This window comes from Planococcus citri, chromosome 3, assembly GCF_950023065.1.
Source record: "Planococcus citri chromosome 3, ihPlaCitr1.1, whole genome shotgun sequence".
NCBI classification, from domain to species: domain Eukaryota; kingdom Metazoa; phylum Arthropoda; class Insecta; order Hemiptera; family Pseudococcidae; genus Planococcus; species Planococcus citri.
In genome coordinates, this window is record NC_088679.1 from 10,027,390 (window position 1) to 10,033,621 (window position 6,232).

Genomic DNA, 6,232 nt, shown 5'->3' on the forward strand with positions numbered 1-6,232 from the left:
TTGTACATTTTTGAACACTTTGGCCCTCGCTTTGCTCAGGTCTGTTCGTTTTTCTTTTTCAAAATCAAACTTTCTGAAAATCTATTATTTGCACTCAAAGAATAAACACCTCGCATCAAAAATGAACATTTTTTACTTCTCGAAACTCAATTGCTCTCACCCCGTTGGAGCTTCGCCTGTTCGCTTTTTTTTCAAAGTTGAAATTTGTAAAAAAAAAAACATTCAGATTCTAAAATTTTGAGACTACAAAAATCAAACTCTTCACATAAAAAAAAACCATTGCAATTCCATATTTGAGGGTTGAGGCTTTTAAAAATTCAACAGGGAAAATGAAATTTTTTATAAGTCATAAATAAACTACATATAAGAAAATCTACCCACAAGTATAATGTTAACTAGCGGAATTGTTTTCTGATCTTTTGTTTTATTCGCCAAAATTGATAAGTATTTTTTTATTTTTTTCTCATATCAGTCCGCGAATTTTCGTTTACCCCCCCCCCTCGTCCTCCAACACTCACAAGTCACAACAAAACCTTTACTTTCGTACCTCGGCCCTGCTATATACTAATGCTGTTCTGTTGATTAATTCATGATCCGGAACTTACAAAATTAAGGTCAGTATGTATACTTGAATCAATACAATGTACCCAAGTAAATGTATTCTCCTTTCTTCATTGAAATTCATAGTTGCATTAATTGATTGATTATCAATTAAGAACGTAATTGACGCGATAGAAATTTTTAAAATGGAGGGAAAATGCAGTGAAATTATTTGTTAATATACTGTTGTGAAAGTTGGCTCGATTTTAAAATATCAGATAGATACCTACCTATCAAGCGCTGAAAAGGTTTTCTTTTTAGTTTTCAAAATAAACCTCTTACCGATTGGTCAGTTTTCTTCCGCAATACGTACTTCTTTTCCAAGTTTCCAAAAGTCATTGTCATGTGTGATGTGGGGCAACGTTTTTTATAGAGCGGGCAAATAGCGGTTTTAAAAAGGAAAAAATTTGCCCTATCGATTTTATCTTCGGGAACGTGTTCAGATGGACCCCCTGAACTACCAGAAAAAACCCGACCCTCCCCTACCCCTGGAGCTAATTTTTTTAGAGGGCTAAAACCAGTTCCGATTTACGTTTTTTGCGATTTACTCCGAAAATAGTTTGTTTATGAGAAAAAATATCAGAACTAGAAATGTTCCCCTTCAAATTCTCGACAATTTGATACTACGCTCGATACCCACTTCTTAAGAGGGGTGTCTAAAAAAAGGGGTGGAAAGAGTAGGTGTTTCAAAAAAAAAGTCAGTCCAATAAATTGATCAAAGTTACGTACTTAATATCATTTCGTTTTCGCTCAAATTTTTTTTACAAAGTGTACTCACCCAATTACTAATGAAAAAATATTTTTTTTACATTTTTGAAGGTCAAGCACCCATTGTAAAAAAAAAAAAAAAAATATAGGTACATAAATATGCTGTGCATCTTGAAGAGATAGGTACATAATACATATTTTTTGTGATTCCACCTCTGAAAAAAGTAAACATCAAAAAGTGCATTTGAAAAACGAAAAATGCAAATTCCACCTATAGGAGACAAATTCAAAAAATATCCATGGATTAGCTATTTAGGTACCCTTAATAGTGTCTAGCATGCTTGCAACTTTGAAAAAATTCGGTGGAAAACTTCTGAATGAGATAATAAAGGAGGAGTATCAATAAGGCCATTTTTTGGCACCAGACAGTTATCGACTGAACCACTCTTAAAATGTTGCAATAAATGCCCCAAATACGAATCAGTGATTAGTTAACTCAAAAATGACATTTTTTGGGCTCCAGGGGTCCCCAAAGTTGCAAATAACAAAAAATTTTTGGAACCACTAAGTATTATTTTCAAAAACTTTTTTAGCGTAAAATATCTGCTTGAACCCGTTAAACATTATACGATGCAATTTTTCCATTTTCAACCCTCGGGGGCAGAAATGGGGGGGGGTTTAATTTTTGGAAAATTTTGGAACCACTATTTTGAACCTACCCCTTTGAACCCCGCTAAAAAGCTTTTTACAGTTTATTAGTATCTGAAAGACCTCCATCCCACCAAATTTTGAGCTCAATACAATTTTTCGCTGGTACTCAAAAATCTAATTTTCCAATTTTTTGTAATCAGGATATTTTGGAAACCCCTGGAGAACTAGAAACCTGCGATTTGCGCCAAACGTAACGTTTTGAGGCATATATTCAATTATTTAGGTGAAAAAGTTTAATTAAGTTTCCTGCATATTCGTAATTTTGAACCCCTTTTTTCAGAGCCCCCACTTTGGGCACCCCTGAAAAAGGCGTTTATGCATATTTTTTCAAATATATTGAAGAATTTACATTTGAAACCCACTAGCAAGTCCTCGATGACTTTTCATTTGATTTTTCCTGCAACTTTCATAATTGAAGTTTTTTGGGCCGAATTCTGAGATTTTACTCTTCGAAAAAACGTTGAAGACGCGTTTTCATGATTTCAACGAAGTAAAATCTCAGAATTTGGCCCAAAAAAGCTCAATTTTGAAAGTTACTGGTAAAATCGAATGAAAAATTGCCGAGCTGTTGCTAGTGTGTTTCAAATGTAAATTCTTTAATTTATTTGAAAAAATGTGCATAAAGGCCTTTTTCAGGGGTGCCCAAAGTGGGTTGGTCTGAAAACAGGGTTCAAAATTACGAATATGCAGGGAACTTAATTAAACTTTTTCACCTAAATAATTGAATATATGCCTCAAAACATTACGTTTGGCGCAAATCGTAGGTTTCCAGTTTTCCCGGGGTTCCCAAAATATCCAAATTACGAAAAATTGGAAAATTGGATTTTTGAGTACCGCCGCAAAACTTTATAGAGATCAAAATTTGGTAGGTTGGAGGTCTTTCAGGTTTACTAATAAACTGTAAAAAGCTTTTTAGCGGGGTTCAAAGGGGTAGGTTCGAAATGGTGGTTCCAAAATTTTCCAAAAATTAAAACTCCCCAATTTCTGCCCCCGAGGGTCGAAAATGGAAAAATTGCCTCGTATAATGTTTAACGGGTTCAAGCAGATATTTTACGATGAAAAAGTTTTTGAAAATAATACTCAGTGGTTCCAAAAATTTTTTGTTATTCGCAACTTTGGGGACCCCTGGAGCCCAAAAATTGTCATTTTGGGTTAACTGACCACGGATTCGTATTTGGGGCATTTATTGCAATATTTTAAGAGTGGTTCAGTCGATAACTGTCTAATGTCAAAAAATGGTCTTATCGATACTCCTTCTTTTCAACTGAAATTGCAGTTTTGCCACTTTTGAAGGGGTGGAGGGTGGCGAGGTGGTGACTTAAAAATTATTAGTCACGGGGATTTAGGAACCTAAATACCATCATCCATTGGTAAAATTCAAAATCCCAACCGTTCGTGATTGGAGACTCTTTTATGGCGTTTGGAGTCTAAACGAGAGTGGTTTTTTTTGTTGAAAAGTATTGTGTGATGCATTTCTAGCCATTACTTACCTAAGTACTTACCTGTTTAGGCTGTTTATTGCGATGTTTCTAGCCATTTCTGACAAATGCTTTGGTTCTGTAGCTGAGGAGCTGCTTTGTGATTATTTTGCTAAAAACCATACTCTTTGATAACTTCCTATAAACTTATCTGTATACTCATAGGCCGATTTGTTGATGTAATTAGCATGAAATTGAAGCACAAGGTAAATAGGTGAAGCTCAACGTGTAATCGTTTAATCTATTCGGGAAGAAAATGAAAAATTAACAGTACGTTAAACTATCAAAATTTGTAGTTATCACGTAAATCACATCGATAGCATTCCGTTACCTATTATTATTCAATATTCATTTAAATCTTTTCCTACTCGAGCCTCGAGGAATCCGACTTTATTGATTGAAAATACTCACATGTATATTTTTTTCGATAGTTCGGTACAGATCATTCGGGCATTAGGTACCTACCTAATTTTTTTGATTGTGAAAACAGTCGATCCTCTTGATTTTAAATTTTAAAATAGAAACGTGTGCGGTGTAGTTGACGGTGTCGATATTTTAGACGTTTTTTTTTTTTTTTTTTTGAAGAAAAAAAAATATGACACCCAGCATGGATGATAAATTTGAAACGGTAATTTCTGGTGTTTCGGGTAGGTTTCCAGACTGCGAAAGTGTACCAGAATTCCAGACCAAACTGTATGCTGGAAAATCGTTTATGTCAATACAGGGCAGCAGGTGGCCGGTAAATTACAGATATCAGTGTAAGTAAATTTGTTTATTCAAGCGTGAATACCATCGAACATAATACATTACAGTGTGGAATACTCATAATAATTAAATACGTGCGTCCCTGTTTGTTTGTTTCAGACACTGAAACAGTACTTCCGTCTGCAACTGGAAAGCTTAAAAATATCAAAGAAATCGATCCGGTGGTTTTCAAAGTGAATAATGCTGTAGCCGAGTGCACCGATGTGATAAATCGTAAAGTCTTGGAACCAAGTTTTGAAGCTATTATGGATGCTGGTAAATCTTTTAATTTGAAAACAATACATACCTGAGTTGAAAGCTAAAATACAAATTTCAGCCATTCTGGTGGGGTCAGCTTGGTTTTCATGGGAGGGGGCTAAAATCGTCATGAGAGTCTATTTTACTCAAAAGGGACCTTTTAGAGACGATGGAACTCGAAATTTTGAAATTTCGAAAATTTTTCTTTGAATTGTTTTTTTTTCAAATTTTTGAAAATTGAGAGGGCCCACCGCAACCCGAATTTTTTGAAAATGGAAAAAATAAAAAATAGAGAATTATTTTCTCACCAAAGGACACCACTTTGTGGGGTTGGAAGGAGGAAAGACCAAAAACAACCAATTTTAGGACATCTCACATAATATACGAATTTCAGCTATTCTGGGGGGGTCAGCTTGGTTTTCATGGGAGGGGACTAAAATCGCCATGAGAGGCTTTTTTACTCAAAAAGGACCTTGTAGAGATGATGGAACTCGAAATTTTGAAATTTCATAAATTTTTCTTTGAATTAGGTTTTTTTTAAATTTTTGAAAATTGAGGGGCCCACCGCAGCCAGCATTTTTCGAAAATGGAAAAAATAAAAAATAGGGAATTATTTTCTCACCCGAGGTCGCCACTTTAGGGGGTGGGAGCGGAAAAAATCGCACATTTTTTTTGCCATGTAGTTAAGGACCACCCTAATGTTGAGCCATACTTTGATTTGAAATTAAATGTACATGAACTAGGACATGACAATTGCAGAATTTTTCCAATTGGATCAATATTAAAGAAGATGGGCAGGAAGAAATTTGTGGGGGTCTTGGGATGCACAAAAGGGGAGAATTGTTCACGCTACGTTGAAATTGGCGTTTGAACTCGTATTAACACTCCATTCGATATTTTTACATGTTTTGGTGATTCGTCGTCGTCGTCGTAGTTGCGCTCCTTTACAGGAGATAGCGTATACTTCCATCTATATCAGCTGGTTTCTAGCGTATCTGATAGTTTCTTTCAGGGTCTTATAGGGAGAGTTGGCTGGTGAGTTTGTTGTTAGCATCTCCAATCGTTTCCTCCCTCTTGTAGTTCTTCCTTGAATTTTCCCCTGTACCGCTAGCATGAAAATACCGTTTTCTCGTATTTTATGAGCTATATATTTTAGCTTTCTATTCTTTATATCTTCTACTACGACTTTCCTCTCCTCTCCTATTCTTGCTAATACTTCCTGGTTGGTAATGAAGTCCTTCCATGAGATCCGTAGTAGCCTTCGATAGCACCACATCTCAAAAGCAGATATTTTCTTCTCGCATTCTGCACTCATGGTCCATGTTTCACAGGAATACTTCAGAACGGTCCATACCATTTTTGAATGATTAAAAATATTACGATCAACATTAACCATCAAGGTTATAGCGCTATTCCAAACCACCTTGCGCCTTATGTTCGAACTTTCTCGAAGTGTCGTAGGTTCACCCCTCTTGGGGCTGGAAAATCGATCAATGGCTCATCTGATAGGAAATTTGAGGTAGAACAAAATTTGTTTCAACCATTTTCGCGCTCGAGTCAATATTTTTTGAGATTTTGGTCAAAAACCAATTTTGGGGTTCTAAGATCCACAATTTGGGGGAAGCTCATCCGGGACTGTAAGGGTCTCCTCAGATTCATTTTTAGGACATCGAAATGGGCCAGTAGACCAAAATCAGCTTGTCATCTCGATTTTCCGTATTCGATACTAGTCT